Here is a 19,791-nt window from a genome sequence, read left to right on the forward strand (position 1 = left end):
CCCGGCCCAACTGGATGGGCTCGGTGGGCCGCTCGTGTCCTTTCCCAGGCACCTTCCCCCGTCCGTCCTCCGATGGGGGAGGGTGAGGCACGTTTCCACCCACTTCGTTAATAGGGAAACAGGCCCCGGGGGTGGTCGCTAGAACCCAGGGCCTGCCCCGCGCCGGGAGCCCGCTCCCCTCCCCTGCAGCGCTTCCCCTCCCAGTTGTTTACATTGCTCGCTCTTGCGCACTCAGCCTTTAAAGTCACGACTGAAATGTCACCTCCTCAACCTGTCTTTCCCGACATCCTCCCTCCGCTGGCCTCTGCGTAATTACAGATTTGTGTGACCCTTTGATTAAAGTCTGCCCCCATCCTAAACCCAAGGCTCCCTGAGGTCACACTGTGGCTTGTTCCCTCCCGCTGCATCCCTTGGCCTGGCATAAGTGATGGATAAATAGGGGCTGTAGTTGAATGTTGACCAGAAAAGCTCAGGCTGGGAACCTGGGATTCAGTAGGAGTGAGGCAGAGCATACTGCATGGACAGGAACAAAGGTTGAGCTTCTGAGTAAGTGAGCACTGGATTCAAATCCTGTCACTGACAATAACTGTTTGGTGCCCTGAGCTGCCCCAGCCTGGAGCCTTCCTCGCCCCGCATCAAGGATTTATCCCAGACTCAGCAGCAGGCTACTTCCCAAGTCCTGCCCTCACTGCCCTCGGCCCCTCCCAGCACCCCTTCATCCGCCAGTCCTCAGGGGAGCCTCTACTACGCTGGAGGTCTGTTAAGTGCTCAGGTGGGGCTGGCTGGTGATCAATGTGGAGACTCCAGGAAATGGCTTCCGTTTCCCCTGGGATCAAAGAAAATATGCCAACCGGCCAGCTAGGTCTGCCAGCTGGAAAGAGGGGGTCTCTTGGAGGAAAGGGCAGCAGGTTCACAGGGAAGGGAGTCACCCTCATGGACACTCACCGAGATTCTGATCCTATGAATCTGGGGGGTGGCCTGGGCTTTGGAGGCATTTGTTAAGCTCCAAGGTGATCTGCCTCCACAGCCAAGGATGAGGGGATCTCCCTCTGCGAGGCTTCTGTTTCCCAAACTTTGGACACAGAAACCAGTGAGTCGGAATGCTGGATCTGAGGCCCGGAACACGCATTTCTGATACCTTCCCCTTACCAGCTGCCCTGCTTGAGGACCTCCTTGGTATTTCAAGCCTCTATCAATCCTCACATCCACACTATGGAGGTCCTATCATCCCCATTTTGCGGATGAGGAAACAGAGGTTCAGCCACTGCCCAAGGTCGTCCAAGCTGGGCAAGGGCTGTGGTTCATAAGCCCACCTGCCCGAATGATACTGTAACAAGGATGGGGGGAAAGGGGAACCTGTTGAATCTGTTGCCTCCAAAAGGCAGGTGGGAGAGTTCCCATCTGCCCCCATCCTCGATCTGGCAGTCCAGGAAAGCCTGAGCCAGGGTCACCGCCCTGAGACAGGGAGAGACTGTCCGGGGTGCCTGGCTGTGCCGGTTGAAGCTCTACCGTGGGAAGAATTCCCAGTGAGGAGGAGAACATTGTATGGAGGCTATGTCCTGCCTAGCAGACTTGCATCTCCCAAGGAGAGAATCTGTTTCTCAGGCTTTTTTGCAGAGTGGGGCCTGGGGAAGGGCAGAGAGTGGAGGGCAAGGGGGAACTGCCCTCCCCTGCGCCACCATTTTCCTTCTGGTCTTGCAGGAGAAGCCTCTGGGCCGGGGACCAAAATGGCTCACTGCCCAACCCCTGGCTGCCAGCAGTCCAGACGGGGGGTGGCTTCCTCGCCATCTTCTCCCCGTTTGTGCAGCTGCAGCTGCCCAGAATTCTCTTTGAGCTTGTCAGCGGCCCCAGAGGGGAGATGGGCAGGTCATTACCGTGTGACAGGGAAGCCCGCTAAGGCTCAGGAGTAGGCGAGGGACATAGTTCACAGGGGCCGAGGGCCTGCTCTGTGCCAGGCCCCGTCAGCGACTCTCGACCTGGTCATTCAACAGGTTCACCTGGAGAGCCAGTTACAAATTCAGACGTGGGGCCCCATCGCGACCTGACCTAATACAGTGTCTGCATCTACCCGCTGGGGGTCCCGAGGCTGGGCCAGTGTTGGCTGAGAGCCTGGGGCCCAGCAGAGTCTCTGCCCAGTCACTACAACCCTGACAGGTAGGCAGGAGTTGTACCAAGGGGCCCTGCAGTCACTGTACCATAATCTCCAGCAGGACCCCAGCCACGCCTAAGAAACATTTCCGCTCGGTGAGCACAATGAGCTTCCAGACAAATGTCCTGGCCGGCCTCTTCTTCAACCAGAGCGCGAGCCCTTCCCACCAAGGGCTTCTGGATCCTGTGGTCTCCTTGTTTTGCAGGTGAGGACAGCAAAGCTTAGAGAAGCTAGACAACCTGTTCAAGGTCACACAGTGAGTAGGTGAGGCTGCGATTGGGTGGCCGAGGACCCGGGCCTTGCTCTGGGGGTCAAGACCAAACCCCAAATGCTGCCACCCAGTGGGTGCAGGGGAGGGAGGGCAACGCAAGGCCCTGGGGGCCTGAGAAGCACATGGGTTAATGGAGTGGAGGCTGAGGCCCTGGCAGGGGGGAGGTACCAGGCTGGGACTGGGTGGTTGGAATGGCAGGCATAGCATCCGGCCTCCAGCCCGAGCAGGCGCGGCCCTAATAGGAAACCTCCTGTAGGTTTCCATTGGGCACCTTTTAGCAAAGCCATTGCATATTTTTAGCCGCTGAGTATGAGAAGCAGCTTAGGTATCCAGTGGCTGGGACTCCCCCATCCCTCACATACCAGGGCATGGTGAGGGGGAAAGGCAGGGCTCTCCCTTCTGGCATGCCCACCTCCTGCTGCCCTGCAATCAGTCCTGGCCTGGGCAGGACAGCAGCCCGTCTGTCAGAGTCCAGGTCCTGAACCACTCAAGACGCCCTTCCCACCTCCCCTCCTTGCTCAGCTCTTGCCTGGAGGTGGTGCTGACAGCCCCTGTACAGCTGGGGATTCCACTCCTGGTAGGTCACGGTGTAGCCTGCTTTCGACTGGCTGCTGAAATCACTATCTCCCAGGGAGTCACAGGAAGGAGAAAGGGAGGGGAGGCGAGGGCTAGCGTCTCCCTCTAGTGCTACCAGAAGCTAATGTAATTGGAAAGGCCTCCCAGGCTGTCCTGACACAGCTCCATCAGGCCACTCAGCCTTCTCTGCAACTGGTCCAGGGGTGACCAAGACCACAGTGACCAACCATCCTGGGCAAACTGGGACATGGGACTTTCAGGGCTCGAACTGGGAAGGTTGCAGACAAACCAGGATAGTTGGTCACCAGATGGTCCACAGGTCAGGCCTGGCTGGGGGAAAGGGACGGGGTTCCTCCAACCCAGCATCACACCCGTCCCCCATTTAAATAGGGACTCCTGAGGCCTCCCCCTCCCCCACGTGATATAAACAGTTCATCTCTTGGCCCTTCCTCTTAGGGTGATGCTGCCTGCGGGGTGAGGACAGGCGCTGGAAGCAGACAGCCTCCAGTTCAACTCTCTGCTACTTGCTAGCTGGGTGGTCATCCTGAGCTACTCCCTTTACCTCTCGAGCCTCTATTTCTCTGTCTGTAGAAAGAGGATAATAACTCTACCAACCCATTAGGATTTGGGGAAGATGAAACATACAGCACTCATAAAGGGGGTTCACATAGTGCCCAGCACAGAAAATGCTATAGAAATTATTATTCTTTCACACCTGGACCAGACCCCACCTCTGTTGTTACCCAAATGCCAAAGGCCCGTTTGAACTCGGACTCTGCAGAACCCCCTAAAACCAAAGGAAGGGGCTTCTTCTTAAGGACCCCGCCATGCTGCTGGCAGCAGAATGCCACACAGGGGCAAGTCCAGCCCCCCTATGCAGAGTTTTGGGCTTTCAGACACCAACCCAGCATTGGTCTCTGTCTAGTGCCGTCCACCTAGGGAAAGCCTGTTGTGCACATGATGTTAGAACAGGGCTCATCTGGAAACAATCATGTTTTCAGGGTGACACTGACCCACAGGAACTGGCAAGCTCTGGACTCATTTATTGGGATTCGTTTAACCTCCAAGGAGCGGCAAATGCTCAGAGCCCCGAACCAAGAGATGTTCAGGCTAATGGCACCCAAAAAGGTCGGCTTCCCTTTTCTTTTCTCTTCTTTTTAATTTTTTTCCCTTTCTTTTCTCTTGGTGAGACATGCTGTGCTCCTTCCCCGGACATTCCAGCGAAGCGGCTGGTGCTGGAGACAGAAAAGAGGGAGAGGCTGCAGGGAGGGGGCAGGAAAGGCATTTAACAGTTCCTGTGTCTGGACCACCTGTTTTTACACATGCTTCCCCTCCCTCTGCCCTTTCTTGAACAGACATTTGCCCTTCAGTGCTCTGAAGTAGGCAGAGGTGGTGTTAACCCATTTTATGGATGAGGAGACTGAGGTCCTGAGGGCTTAAGTGGCTTGCCCAGGCTTGTGGAGCTCCACTGACATCCTGACCCAGAGGGCTCCCCACGCAGAGGTCCACCAGGGAATGGGCTGCAAGGAGAGGACGCACAGGCCGGAGAAGCAGGCTCTCACTGGGGAAAGGAGGTGGCATCCTGCTGGTCATGGGCTCCCGGAGTGAGAGGAAAGCCAGGAAGACCCCCTGAGGCGGGGGAGAGACCAGGAAAGGAAGCCCAGTCTGGCCGGGCTGCTCTGTGGAAGGAGGCTGAGTCCCCACCAGGTGGAATTCTGAGTGCTACAGGGCCATGCCCTCCACTGCCTGCCGTCCCTCTCCCCTGCACTGTCATTCCCATCAGTGAGTGTCCTGGCAGAAGAGGACAGGCACGCACTGCCAGCTTGATGTTCTCACCCTCCTGTCTGCTGGCTGACATTGGCTGCTTGGCCCGGGATGCCTGTCTGCAGGGCTGCGGCCGCTGGGAACCGCGGGTTGCCAGATGGCTGTGGGTGACCTTGAGAGCCAAGTGGTCTTGGGGACGTGGGCGGTACCTAAAATATGGGGTCTGGGAGTGATGGTATGCAACCTTGGCCAGGAGAGTGATGTGGAGCCCTTCACATAGTGATGTAGTGATGGTTTTGACTGCTGTTATCAACCAATAAGCACTTTCTAGCTCTTGCCGGAGGCTGCCTCGTGAGGGCCTGTGCAGGCATGGGAGAAATATGTGACATGCAGAAGGGCTGCAAGTTTGGGGTTAAATTAGGGGATGAAACTACATAGCACAGTGAGAAAGGTAACCTTCTGAGATAATCTATGCTGAGAGTCACAGGAGACGTTACACTCCAGGTGCAGAGAAGAGAGAGATCCCAGGGCTGTAGGACATGCAAGGTGGCTTCCTAGAGGAGGAAGCCTTGAGCTGAGCCTTGAAGGATCAGAGGGGTTTGGGTCCATGGAGAGGGTAGAGAGGGGAAAGTTCTAGAAGCACGAACAAGTAACTCCAAAGAGGAGGATTTGAACTACTGGGGAGCATTGGTGAGCAGAGGGACAGGCAGGGAAAGGCCAGGCTGGGGGAGGGGAGGGGGGAAGGGGAGGGCTTTGATGTCCTGCTGTGAAATCTGGAGGTTTTCAGAATTAGGGAGTGATGGGGTCAGAGCCTGGCTGGGGAAAGGTTTTTTGTTAAGAGGTGAGATGGACAGCCAGGGGGGCAGGGCAGGAGAGAGGCTGTGACAGCTCTGAGCCTGAAATGTCAACAGAGCCACCAGGGTTCTGGGCCTGGCTCTGCCCCTCAGCGGCCGGTGGACCTGCGCAAGTCACTTCAAACTAGTGCTTTCTGAATGCCAGGTTGTGACCCATTAGTGAGTTCTGAAATCACCTTGGTGGGTTCCAACAAGCATCTTTAACAGGCAGAAGGAACAAAATGATGGAGTCACCCATGGTTAAGTTTAAATCCTGTTTTGCGAAACTTGGGTTTCTGATGTCTACCTGCTTGTCTACCTGTCTGTCTGTATTGGGTTGTGATGTGAAACTTCTCACCATGGCAGCAAAAGGTTTAGAAACACCAACAAACTCTCGAGCCCTCAGTTTCCCCATCCCTATAAGGGGGCCCCTCTGAGTGTCCCCACAGGCTGTTCACTCTCTGTGAAACCAAAACTGAGACAGCCTGTCGCTCCAGAAGCCGAGCAGGGAGGCTCTGAGGGCAGGGGCTTCCGGTGGGCTGAGGGCGGGAGAATCTGGAGCGGTTTTCCACCCCGCTTAGCCCCTAGCTGGGTTTTCGTTCTGGCTTTTGAGAGCCTTTGCATGGAATGGTCTCAAGGGGCAGCAGCCTCTAGGGAAGACAGACAGAGGGGGCATGAATCTGTTCCTTGCCCCCATCTGTGCCCTGATAGGGAAGACAGACAGAGGGGGCATGAATCTGTTCCTTGCCCCCATCTGTGCCCTGATCTAAATTGTGGCACTGAGGGCCCTTGTGTCCAACAAGAATCCGTCCTTTCTCCGCAGGGGCTGTTTTCTCCAGGGTTCTGAGAATGGACCCCATTGTGACCATGTGGACAGTCCAGAGAGGCCGGAATTCCTGCCCTGGGGCGAAAAAGCTGAATTCCTGGGGAGGAAAGAGTTTCCTCCCGCCTCCTGCGCACCCCCAAAGCTGTGTCCCAGAGAGACCCGAGCCAGGGTGATCACAGACCCAGAAACCTCCCAGGCCTCGTGCTGGTCTCCTGAACATCCCAGAGGGGCTCTGCTGCTGCTCCATCCACAGCAAAAGGACAAAGCTCCGTCTGTCTGTCTATCTCCTCACCATGACTGGACTCACCACTATGGCAAAGGACCTGAGCGTGTCTCCAGCCCGGGGATGGCTCCACCGTGTCCAGGCCTCCAGCAGAGGGTTAAGAGTGTGAGCGGGGTGGAGCCTGCTTCAGCCACTTACCACTTTGTGACAGGCAAGTTTCTTAACCTCTCTGTACCTTCATTTGTCAAAGGGATAAAATTAGTTCCTACCTTTGCTGTTGTTGTGGGGTTTACCTGGGATAATGCGCGAAGCTCTTAGAACGGCATCGGGCACGTGGAGAGGCTCTCTGGCCAACAGCCTGGGTTCCCAAGAGGGGCTAGATTTGGAGCGTGGACGGCGGCCAGAGTGGGGGAAGTGTTGACTGGCCCCTCACCAGCATGGCTTCATAAAACCCTGGCTCTCTCGCTCGGGGTGCCAGCTCAGGCCTGGGTTCCCACCTGTGTGTTCCAAGGCATCCCACCCAGATGTGGCTGACAAGCAGTCCAGGGAGGAGAGGGAAGATGGGGAACTGTGGAAAGGGGAGTGACAAAGTGCCGTGATGGGGTTCCATCGTGAAATCCCTGGAGAAAAGGGCAAGGAGGGTGTTCCAGGTTTGGAGGCCTTTCCTGTCTCTCTCCAAGTGCATTTGTCTGTCCGTCCGTCCATGCATCCATGCATCCATCCGTGTCTTAACTGAGGGTCTGCTGTAGAACCAGCATTGTGTCTGGGCAGAAGTGGTGGGAAACACAGCTCTGCTCTCACACAGCACACTGTCTAGTTGGAGACACAAGACAAACACCCAGTAGAAGAAAATATACAAGTCACCTTGTGATCAGGTGCCCCAAAGCCTGGTCAAAAGGATATGTTGTAGAGGCATTCCCCAGAGGGGTGGTCAGAGTGGTCTGGGGCAATTGGAGAGGGCTGCCTGGAAGGGGGAGGGCAGCAGACCTGGAAGTGGGGGGGCAGCAGACCTGGAAGGGGGGGCAGCAGACCTGGAAGGGGGGGCAGCAGACCTGGAAGGGGGGGCAGCAGACCTGGAAGGGGGGGCAGCAGACCTGGAAGGGGGGGCAGCAGACCTGGAAGGGGGGGCAGCAGACCTGGAAGGGGGGGCAGCAGACCTGGAAGGGGGGGCAGCAGACCTGGAAGGGGGGGCAGCAGACCTGGAAGGGGGGGCAGCAGACCTGGAAGGGGGGGCAGCAGACCTGGAAGGGGGGGCAGCAGACCTGGAAGGGGGGGCAGCAGACCTGGAAGGGGGGGCAGCAGACCTGGAAGGGGGGGCAGCAGACCTGGAAGGGGGGGCAGCAGACCTGGAAGGGGGGGCAGCAGACCTGGAAGGGGGGGCAGCAGACCTGGAAGGGGGGGCAGCAGACCTGGAAGGGGGGGCAGCAGACCTGGAAGGGGGGGCAGCAGACCTGGAAGGGGGGGCAGCAGACCTGGAAGGGGGGGCAGCAGACCTGGAAGGGGGGGCAGCAGACCTGGAAGGGGGGGCAGCAGACCTGGAAGGGGGGGCAGCAGACCTGGAAGGGGGGGCAGCAGACCTGGAAGGGGGGGCAGCAGACCTGGAAGGGGGGGCAGCAGACCTGGAAGGGGGGGCAGCAGACCTGGAAGGGGGGGCAGCAGACCTGGAAGGGGGGGCAGCAGACCTGGAAGGGGGGGCAGCAGACCTGGAAGGGGGGGCAGCAGACCTGGAAGGGGGGGCAGCAGACCTGGAAGGGGGGGCAGCAGACCTGGAAGGGGGGGCAGCAGACCTGGAAGGGGGGGCAGCAGACCTGGAAGGGGGGGCAGCAGACCTGGAAGGGGGGGCAGCAGACCTGGAAGGGGGGGCAGCAGACCTGGAAGGGGGGGCAGCAGACCTGGAAGGGGGGGCAGCAGACCTGGAAGGGGGGGCAGCAGACCTGGAAGGGGGGGCAGCAGACCTGGAAGGGGGGGCAGCAGACCTGGAAGGGGGGGCAGCAGACCTGGAAGGGGGGGCAGCAGACCTGGAAGGGGGGGCAGCAGACCTGGAAGGGGGGGCAGCAGACCTGGAAGGGGGGGCAGCAGACCTGGAAGGGGGGGCAGCAGACCTGGAAGGGGGGGCAGCAGACCTGGAAGGGGGGGCAGCAGACCTGGAAGGGGGGGCAGCAGACCTGGAAGGGGGGGCAGCAGACCTGGAAGGGGGGGCAGCAGACCTGGAAGGGGGGGCAGCAGACCTGGAAGGGGGGGCAGCAGACCTGGAAGGGGGGGCAGCAGACCTGGAAGGGGGGGCAGCAGACCTGGAAGGGGGGGCAGCAGACCTGGAAGGGGGGGCAGCAGACCTGGAAGGGGGGGCAGCAGACCTGGAAGGGGGGGCAGCAGACCTGGAAGGGGGGGCAGCAGACCTGGAAGGGGGGGCAGCAGACCTGGAAGGGGGGGCAGCAGACCTGGAAGGGGGGGCAGCAGACCTGGAAGGGGGGGCAGCAGACCTGGAAGGGGGGGCAGCAGACCTGGAAGGGGGGGCAGCAGACCTGGAAGGGGGGGCAGCAGACCTGGAAGGGGGGGCAGCAGACCTGGAAGGGGGGGCAGCAGACCTGGAAGGGGGGGCAGCAGACCTGGAAGGGGGGGCAGCAGACCTGGAAGGGGGGGCAGCAGACCTGGAAGGGGGGGCAGCAGACCTGGAAGGGGGGGCAGCAGACCTGGAAGGGGGGGCAGCAGACCTGGAAGGGGGGGCAGCAGACCTGGAAGGGGGGGCAGCAGACCTGGAAGGGGGGGCAGCAGACCTGGAAGGGGGGGCAGCAGACCTGGAAGGGGGGGCAGCAGACCTGGAAGGGGGGGCAGCAGACCTGGAAGGGGGGGCAGCAGACCTGGAAGGGGGGGCAGCAGACCTGGAAGGGGGGGCAGCAGACCTGGAAGGGGGGGCAGCAGACCTGGAAGGGGGGGCAGCAGACCTGGAAGGGGGGGCAGCAGACCTGGAAGGGGGGGCAGCAGACCTGGAAGGGGGGGCAGCAGACCTGGAAGGGGGGGCAGCAGACCTGGAAGGGGGGGCAGCAGACCTGGAAGGGGGGGCAGCAGACCTGGAAGGGGGGGCAGCAGACCTGGAAGGGGGGGCAGCAGACCTGGAGGCGGGGGGCAGCAGACCTACCCTTGAAAGGTGGATATTTAGAAAGAGCAGAGGCAGGAAGGAGAGTTGGGACGGAAGGGATGACGTGAGTAAAGGTGCAGGGGCAGGAAGGAATGCGGGATGATGTGTGTGTGTGTGTGTGTGTGTGTGTGATGCCTCCAGGAGGCTGTATGCCTGGGGGGACAGGACATGCAGCTGGGGCTGGACTGCAAGCAAAGGAAAATGGCTCAGATTTTAGAAGGAGAAACCCAGTGGCGATGGTTCTAACTAAAGATTTTCCCCTGGAAAGTGGCAACACCAGCCCTGTGACTGAGAATCAGGTTCCCACCTGGTTCTGGCTCTGGTTCAGGGTGCAGGATGGGGACTTGTTTCAGGAGACAGTAGACTGCTTTGCTCCCCAAGCTACAGTGGCCCTGTCTGCAGAGGTGTGTCTCATCTGTGTGTGTGTGTGTGTGTGTGTGTGTGTATGACAGACACCAGGGTCCTACTGCTGAGTAGACCTCCGGCTTGCTTCTTGGCGGTGGGCCCGACACTCCCCAGCCCTGGCCTAATTTTGAGCTGGGGTTGGAAAGTTGGGAGCTTGGGCCAATGGCTTCCTGCTTCCCACGGAGGCCCAGGAGCCCGTCCAAGGCCCAGCTGTGCTTGTTCCTACTTCAGCCTCTGTGGGAAAGTGTGCTCAGACCATGGCCCCAAGCTTCTCCCAGGCGCCTAGCCCACTTGCACTGCCTGGGAGGGCCTGGGCTCTTGGAGCTTGTGTGGTCGCCTGTGACAGCGAGAGAACCGTCTCCCAGATTTTCCCAAACTCTACATCACAAATGCGTAAACACTGAGCACCCAGAAATGCCAGGCCCCTTTACACCTGCTTTATGTTGTTTCTGACGCCGGTGCCTTAGGCCCATTTTACAGATGAGGCTTAGACAGGTTAAGTAACTTGCCTGGTGCCACACAGCTAGCAATGAGAAAGCAAGGCTGCAAACTCAGGGTTATCTGTGCTTATGGCCACCACACGCACCCTCCCGCCCTCTCTAGTGTCTCACAACATTCTAAGGCCTGGGGAGGGGCACCTCGTCCAGAAAGCCCACAGATTTTGACCTCCAGTGGCACTGAGTGTCCCAGTTTGGCCCCCAGCACCTAGTAGTGCCCTACCTGGAGCTGCCCAATAGAATTCTCTGTGATCATCGGCGGAAGTGGCCTCTATCTGCACTGTCCAGTGTGGTGGCCACCAGCCACCGTGGCTGTCAAGTACTTAAGAGATGACTAGTGTGACCCAAGACCCCCACCAGGGATTGAACCCAGGCTCCGGCAGTGAGAGCCCGGAATCCTAACCACTAGGCCACCAGGGCACTCCCCAAGAACTAAATTTTTAATCTTAATTAAAGTTGTAATGTAAATCGCCACAGTGTACTCGGCAGCGTGGCCTAGACCAACGGCCTGGATCAGGCACTGGCAGGTAGGTTTATGTGGCTCACGTGGGGATGTGTGTGTAGCTGCCTGGGTTAAAATCCCAGCTCTGCCAGACAGATTTAGGGTCTCTCTGTCTTCGTTTCCACTCTGCATTTCCACCCATCTAATTGGATTGCTGGAGGATGAAACAAGTTAACACGTGGTAAGTACCTGGTGCACAGCGGGGCTCGGTAAAGGTAGCCTCTAGCTCACGCCTCCATCCCTCACTGCAGTCGTGGGGCTCTGCATAGCCCCAGCAGTTAACCCTGGCGAGGGAGGAGCTTCTGGAGGAGCAGCTCGGGAAGGATGTGGGGAGACTGGCCTGGCTGGCCCCAGTGGGGAGGGCCAAGGCTTGGGATATCGATTAGAGATGAAGAAACCCAGGCTCAGAGGTGTAAAGCCACTTCACCAAGACCATGTGCAGGGGTGGCAGAGCTGAGCGGTTCAAGCCCCATCTAGATGGTTGTATTCCTTTCATGTGCCCCAGGAATCCTCGTGGCTGCCAGGCTTCCCGGGGGCCTTGGCCCATTGATTCCAGTCGGAAGGAGTGACAGCCAAGCCTGGATCCTCCTCACTGCTGGACCAAGTGGCCAACAGAGTGAAGCTGCTCCATGAAGGGGCAAGTGGCTACTGCACGCCACGCAGCAGGAGGAAATACAGGGCAGAGGGGCTCTCTGACCAGGCCAGTGTACTCAGTGAACTTGGGGTGCCCCCAGGCCAGCCTGGGCCCAGGGCAGCTGGAGGCTTCCCAAGGGTCTGCCAACTGGCTCCCTGAGCAGCACGTGAGAGACAGGGTCTAAGGGGGGTCCTCAAAGACTGAGCCACCCAGCGTGGGGTTCACGAGACCTGGGGGATGGCAGTCCTCTCTGTGCCTCAGTTTCCTTGACCGAAATAATCAGGGCATTAGACCGGGCCCCATGTGACTTTTGCAAAGAGGCTTCCAGCTCCAGGCCCCAGGTAGGCCTGCGTCCTACCTGCTGCAGGAGGGGCAGCCTGGGAGCCCTGGGTAACAGCTTCCTGCCTCAGGCCTCCTCCAAGCAGCCTTCCTGTCAGCACTGGACCTGCTCTCTCTCCTCTGGGTCAGCCTGGCTCCAACTACAGCAAAGTCACTGTTTACCAGGACACCCATTACAGATCCCAGCGGGCCAGCCCCGGGCCACTGCCTTCAGCCTCCGCCATGTAATGACGTCACCAAGAAGTTCCCAGAGGCCCTGGAGCAGGTGTGAGCCCTTGGACCCCAGAGCATGGTGGGAACTGGGGGCGGGGGCATGAAGGGAGTGGGGCAGGCCACCGTACCCTGACTGTGCCCTCCTTTTCCAAAGCTGGGGGGACTGAGGCATGCTACTATTATTGCTACTGCTATTGTTATTATCACTAATATCATAACTGACAAGAATGGTGTATTTTTTCAAGCATTTACATTATGCTGGGGACCAAACTAAGCCCTTGACACGTGTCAGCTCATTTTATCCTCATAACGTTCCTATGTAGTAGGTTCTCTTATTTTCCCCATTTTACAGAAGAGCAATAGAGGATCAGAGAGGGCATGTTACTTGCCCATAGTAACACAGCATGTGAGCCCAAACTGCCTTAGTTTAGTGCTCAAATCATTTACCATCTTGTGGCTGTAAAGTTCAGACAGATAAGCTAAATTAGGAATAGGTGGGGAAGAGGAAGATAAAACAAAGGCAAAGACTCAGGGCCAGAAATACCCAAAGGACACCGAGTTCTAGACACTGCCTTTTCACAGCATCAGCTCTGGTGTGAGCACAGCTGTGGGGAAGAGGAAGCCTGGCTGTGACACGTGGCAAGTGTCCACAACCACCTGTGCTTAGAGGCACCGTGGCTTCCGGTTCTAACGGCTCTGACTTTCTCTCCTTCCCTTCCTTCAGCTCCTAGCCCAGTGCTGACCCCCAACACCCCCAAACCGGGCCTGCCACAGCACTCTGGCTTTTCCTTCGTAGCTCTCACTATTGCGGCTTTGCTGCTTCCTCCTCTCCACTGTAGGCTCCGTGAGGCCGGAACTATGATGTCGCCCCAGGCCTCGCGTAGGGCTGGGCACCACTGGTGTTTGCTGAGTGAGTGCACGAAAGCCCTGACTCCTGGCAACCAGGCTCAGGGCTGCCAGGTGGTTCCAAGGGGCTGGCCAGAACGGCTGTATAATCCTGAGTTGTCCCCCAGGCAGCCCTCCCCTCCTTTCCCCCCCAGTAAAGCCCAGTGGAAATGCCACTTCCTCCAGGAAGTCTTCCCTGACCATTATAGATGGGTCAGCAAGTGCGGGTGCTAATTTGTGTAAAATATGAGAAGGCTCGAGCAGTCTCGATGGGCAGAGTCCACCCTCATGACTCGGTGCATTCCCTGTCCATTGGTGAGGATGGCCTGGGTCTCCTGTGCTCCATCCTCTGTCTGGGACATCACCCTAGCAAGTGTGTCCCTCTGCTCCCCCAGCTGGACCACAGTGCCTTACTGTCTCCTTTGCCCGTGTGCCCTGTGGGCCCAAGTCTGAGAACAAGGGCACGTGTGTGCTCAGGAGGTGTTGACTATGTGCCGGGCACAGCGAGATGTGCTTCGTATATATTACTGCAATTCTCTTGACCACTCCAAAAAGAAGGTGCTATCCTTATCCCCATTTTTCACATGGGGAAATCGAGGCACAAAATGCTTAAGTTGCTAGCCCAGAGGCAGAGCTCAGACTTAAAGTGGGTGTCAGCTGACCCCTAACCGTGTGCTGAGAACCGTCACCATCTTTTCAGGCTCTTGGCCTTCTAGCCTTCTCATGCCCAACCCCCCAAAGCCCCCACCCCTGTCTTGATGCCCCTGCTTGGAAGCCTCCATCTGTCCAGGCCTCTCCCTCCCTATCTGTCTCTGAACCCTCCCTCAGCATCCAAGTCCAGGTGGAGGCCTGGCTCCCCCAGGCTGCCTTCCCTGCCCACCTCTGGCCCCCAGGGGTCTGGCTGCCTCTCCAAGGCCCCACTGCCCTCCTGGTCTGATCTCCACCGGGCCTGCTTGACCATCTCATACCCCATGACTGACCCTGGTGCACTGGCCGGGCCCGCCCTCCCAGGAAGAGGACCGCAGGGGACTGGCCCCTCCACGCAGGCCCTCCTCAGGGCTTTCGCCAGAGCGGCCCTCGGGCCTTGAACAGACTCAACCACAGTTGTCTCCATTCTGCTTACAGAAACTCAGCGCTTAGTGACAAAAGGCCTGCAGTCCCGGAGCCCCAGGCGGCGGAGGGGTAGTGCTGGCCCACCTTCCTGCAGCTGCCAGCTCTTTCCTCTGACCCCTGCAGCACCACCGGGGCTCCTCTGTCCTTGACAAGCACCTATTACGTGCCAGGCCCTGCCATCACAGCGCTGAGTAAGACAGGACCCACCCCTGCCCGGAGGAGGACAGCACAGAACCGGATAAAGCCAATTGATAAACTGGGTTAAGAGCTGTGAAGAAAGGAATCAGAGTGCTGAAGTGGAGAAAGAAAGGGAGGGCTCTCAGGAAGAGAGGATTAAGGGAGAGCCTGAGGGGCAGACGGAAAGGCAGAGGCCAGGGCTGAGGCAGGGGCAGGGGCAGGAACAAGGGCCAGGCCTCCCCAGGCGCAGGCCACAGGGAAGCTCCCGGAAGACCTCCTAAGCACAGCGGAAAGCCCTGTGGGTGTCGGCTCAGACAGGCTTTTTGGAAAGCTCCCTCCCCTGCTATTTGGAGGTGGGCAAAGAAAGCACAGGAGGGTGGGGAGGTCCCAGCAGCCCTGCCCTCAGGCGAGGCAGCCCTCTGGCTGGGAGCTCTTCGCAGGCTCCCCACAGGTTCCTTGGGTCAGCCCGGTCGCCCCCGGGGTAGCTGGTTGATAACCAGGCACCACTTCCGGCTGCCTTGCCTCCCGCACCTTCCCTCGCTCCCTCACTGGTATCTTCTCTTAGTAAGCCGCCTGAGCTCAATCCTCTCCCCCACATCTGCTTCTGGAGGATTCCGAAACAAGACACCATCTCTCCCTGTCCCTGGCGTGAAGTGCCCCCCACCTGCCCACCAAGATTCTCCAGGCCACAACCCTGCACAGCGAGGGCGCCACCCAGGCATGCCGGGTGGCGGCCAACGTGGGATAACCATGTCGTCTGGCTCCCGAGGCGCCTGCCTTCGGCGTTGCAGGGCTCTGTGGGCCTCATGGGTGCCCCCTCCTGCTTGGGGTGGGAGCCGGGGCACCCCGGCTATGAGCCTCGATTCGTCGGCTTGGCAGGCGCAGCCTTCTCTAATCAGGAGCCCGCCTCTGTCTAATCGAATCGGACATGACCACAGCCCAGCTCTCACTTCCCCAGCCATTCCCCCCACCCCGTCCCTCGGCCAGGCCCCCATTCAAGTCTCCATAAGGGCCTCCAGGTGCCCTTCTCTGCACCAGCACTCGGGATGCTCTGGAAATCAGCTGGGAGAGTTTCCGTGTGCTGGGAAGAGCACTGGGCTCTGAGTCAAAAAACCTGGTGCAAATCCAGTTTCTCTGGGTGACCTCAGGCAAATCACCTTCCTCCTCTGGGCTGCAGAACCTGACAATGCAATGTGGCGGATGGGCTGGAGGGTGTCTGGGGAATGCTGGGCTCTGCAGGCTGGGACTGCGTGCATGCAGCCAGGATGGGAGAGGCTGTTTGATGGCTCCAGAAACTGCAAACCCCTGTAGCTGCGAGCTGAGCCGTGAGTGTTCTGTGGGCCTTGGGTAGCCAGGCCTCTGGCTTCTTCTCCAGCACGTTAGCCCCTCAACAATAGCGCTAGTGATAATAGGTCCCATTTATTCTGAGCTCATGCCATGCAGCGTCTAAACACTTGCGAGCATTATTGAGGAGCAGGACAGGTAAGACCCAGGCTCTCCCTCAGGACTGCCTGGGTTCTAGCCATCTCTGCCACGTAGCAGCTTTGCCAGTCATGTGACCCCTCTGTTTCTTAGTGGCACAATCTGTAAATTGGGGAAAATAACTGTACCCACCTCACGGATGGATGCAAAAATTAAATGAGCTAAAACACGTTCATTGTTTTCTGCTAAACCTCTGGGCTGCCTGGAACAGGCTCTGGTAGAAAGTTGGGCATCTTGTGGCTTGGCCCCTAGATCTGTTGCCTGCGCCCACTGGCCTTCCGAGTGGCAGAGCCCACTGTCTGTGTATGTACTTCCTGGGGGTGGGGATGGAGTTTAAGGTGGACACCCAGTGGGCCACTAGAATCAATAGGCAGGGAAGGTACCCACTGAAATGGGTACCCTTGCCCCTCTGCCCTGGGCCCCCACTCAGCGGCCAGTCCACCTCAGAGCTGCATCAAGAAGGCCAGGCGGGCCTCACCCCTGGGCTATTGAGCAGTTTGTGCAAGGGCCAAAGCAGCTACAACTACGGGAAGGTCTAGAAATCAGAGCAGGACACGGGTGGGGGAAGAACTCAGTCCCCAGGAACACGGATTTCCTCTTCCCAGACAGGAGAAGAGGGAAGGGATGCTAGTGGGGCTCCTAAACCCTGGAGCCTGGGAAGGATTAAAGACCGCCCTCTGGGATCTTTTCAAGGTGACGGGAATGTTCTAAAATTGGGTTGCGGATGGTTTCGCAACTCTGTAAATTTACTAACAATCGCTGGATTAACTGTATACTTAAAATGAGGGAATTCCTTATGGCTGTTTGGAAAACAAAATCTCCCTCCTGTCCTAAGCACTGGGGCAGGCCTCACCCAAATAGCCTCCGGTAGCCTCAGGCTGTGTGTCCTGGGTTGGGGGGCGGGGGTTCACATTGATTTCAGATTGCCCATGTGACAAGTGGGCCACGTGTTAGAGAGGCTCGGTCTGGGGGTGGAGTCACAGCTGCGCCCAAGGCCAATGTCAGGTCTCAGTTTGGTAGGGGGGAAGGGAGACCAGCTTTCTTGGGTGCTCTCTGAACCAGCCTCACTGTGTCCGTCCTGAAAGGCGAGCTGGGCAGCCCCCTTCTCAGAGGTCTGATCCCACAGCAGGAGGCCCTCAGTGAACACAGGCTGGACTGGCCCTGGTGCTCCTGAGGCTTGGTGAAAAGCCTGGAGTCCCCTTAAAGAGTCCCCAGATGTGGAAAGTGCCCTCAACTGCACCTCCAGCTGCTTCCTACTGTGTGACCAGGGCAACCATGGGGTGCTGATTCTTTTCAGCCCTATGGTCAGATGAAAGGTCCCACCTTGCAAACTGAAGCAAGTTCCCCTGGCCGTGGCCCCTGTGCTGCTCTTCATTACACACCCCTGTGTCGTCAGGGGGGTGCACACCTGGAGTTGGGAAGGGTTTGGATCCAGCCTCTGACACTTACTAGCTGAGAGGTAACTCAACCAATCCGAGCCTGAGATTTCTCATCTGCAGAAAGGAGGCATGAACCTCACAGGATTATATGGATGGTTAAACAAGATAGATCATGCTCAAGTGTCCAGCACAGTTTCAGCCTGGTCTGCAACCGCCTGCCAGAATGCCGGCTGGTGTAATATCCAATGTTGCCACAAGGGGGAGCCAAACACACACGGATCCCATGAACTAAGGCGCCTGAACTGATTGGTGCCTACCCTCCAATCTACATTAAGGCCCAATTTACCAGGGCCTGTGAAGGTGGGGAAGGGTCACGTGATCTCCAGACCGACTTGCTGTGAATGTCCTCCCTGCTCACAGCCCTCGGCCCCCACTCCTGACCCTGGCTGTTACATGCTTGGACCAAAGACCCCCAAATTCTGTCCCCTCACCTGATGCCAAAGTGTGGAAGGGGTTAACGACTGTCCCAAATCACCAGCTGGACACTGGATGCCCCAGGCCCATCTCCTCTGGCTCAGCTCAAGCCAACCCTCTCGCTCTCCAGGCAGACAGACTTTCTTTCAATTCCTTGAAACTGCCCCAGTCCTGGCTCCTGTGCTCCGCCGCTTCCCACAGCAGCGGGCCAGGCCCTGTCTGTGCCATTTCCCCCCTCAGACCACGAGCTCCCCAGGAGGCAGGGCTGAGCCTCGCCCACTTCTGAGGCCCTGTGCCTCACACCAGGAAGATGATGAAAAATGCTTGCGTGGACCAATGCTTCCCACCCGATGCCACCAGAGGAAGACCGGTCTACAGGGCTGAAGACCTGGGTCTGAGGTTGAGCTCCGCCACGGACGCCCTGTGGAGGGGCAGCTAGCCAGGGGACTGGTTACAACGCAGCGGCAGTAATTACAAGGCAGCGGAATGAAGACTCCCCTCAAACAGGACCTAGTAGCGGAGCAGGCCTCCGGGGCTCTGTCGGGGGCACACTCCCCCAGCTGGAGCCTCCAAAGGATGCCACTGCCCTGGGAGCAAGGGAGTGGGCACATGGGACCTCGGGCACCTGCACACCAGGACCATCCTCCCGGGGCTGAAGTTTCAGGGAGACACAGAAAGCACAAGCCTGAGAAAATAACTGGGACCCCCCCCCCAAAGTACCAGGATACCCTTCCCCACCCTGCCGCCTCCTTTCCATCCCGGCTTTGAGAGCTGAAAGTCCTGTGCCAGGACTGAACACAGAGGAACCCTCCCAACCTGGATGTGGCCTGCACACGCCCTTGCTCTGGGCCTCCCGCCGGCTTGCCCACCCAGCACAACAGCTGGGCCCGCGGAAGTCCCCGTTCCCTGGAGCTGACGCCCCTTTCAGGTGGGCTGGACACAGCTTCCTGTGGCCCCCTTCCTCTCACCTGCCCACCCAGGTTAAAGGGGGCCGTGGCAGGGGGTTGGGCAAGGGCTTCTGTGCTGTTCCAGCCCCCAGCCTCCTGTGGATCCACAGTCCCTGGGTCCAGCTGGCTCTCTCACCCATCAGCATAGAGAGGCTACTGGCGCCACTGCCAGTGGCAGAGGGGCTGGAAGGACAGTACGCCCCATGTCCCTGCCCAGACGGGTGGCAGTGGGGCCTGCCGGGTGCGGACAGCCGTCCCACTGACGAGGGTCGGACCAAGACTCAGCAAAGCAGGAAGCGGGTGGGTGGGCTGCCCACTCCAATTCCCAAGCCACCTGTCCCTTGGGGAGTGCCAGGAACAGGGATGCCTCAGAGGTCCTGAGAGCCAGTCACCCCCCAGTCGGCACCAACCCTGGCGAGCCATCCCGGAGTGGAGAGGGGCTCAGGAAAGGTCAGCCCAGCTCGTCTTCAGCTTGGCCCGATTCCATTCCCCTAGTCTTTTCTGAGTGGCCACTGTGCACCCAGGAGGGGTGAAGAGGAAAGGGGGAGAAGAAGAGAAAGTTCCCGTTACTGAGCATCTGTGATGGCCAGGCACCCTCGAGGCATTTACAGGCATCAGTGTCCTTGAACCTCACAACTACCCTGCCAAGAGGCTACTGTTGGCCTCTTTTACAGAGATTTCAGTGGTGAAGTGACTCATTCAAGGCCACAAGCAGAGCCGGGTGTTCTGACTGTTGTCTCTGGAGTGAGTTTAATTCAATTCAAAATTTCCACCTAGTAGTGGTAGCCTTGAGCCCTGAGTTTGTCAGCCTACCCGGTCCCTGGCACATAGTAGATGCTCCATGAACACCTGCTGGGTGAAGGCCGAAGCAGAGATGCTCTCCAGGACTCTTCCCAGGACCTTCTATTTGCTGCCCAGAGAAGCAGAAGGGAGGGAAGAAGAGAGTAACCTGCCTCAGCGCCTACT

The 19,791-nt window shown here is 58.5% G+C and overlaps 1 protein-coding gene across 2 annotated transcripts in view; it reads right to left on the minus strand.

Moving 5' to 3' along the window:
* The window catches only part of SH3PXD2A (SH3 and PX domains 2A), a 241,972-nt gene that overhangs the window by 85,168 nt on the left and 137,013 nt on the right, over nucleotides 1-19,791 (minus strand). The gene's annotated exons all lie outside the window — the stretch shown is intronic.

Source organism: Neophocaena asiaeorientalis, unplaced genomic scaffold (assembly GCF_003031525.2).
Source record: "Neophocaena asiaeorientalis asiaeorientalis breed wild unplaced genomic scaffold, Neophocaena_asiaeorientalis_V1.1 scaffold240, whole genome shotgun sequence".
Taxonomy (NCBI): domain Eukaryota; kingdom Metazoa; phylum Chordata; class Mammalia; order Artiodactyla; family Phocoenidae; genus Neophocaena; species Neophocaena asiaeorientalis.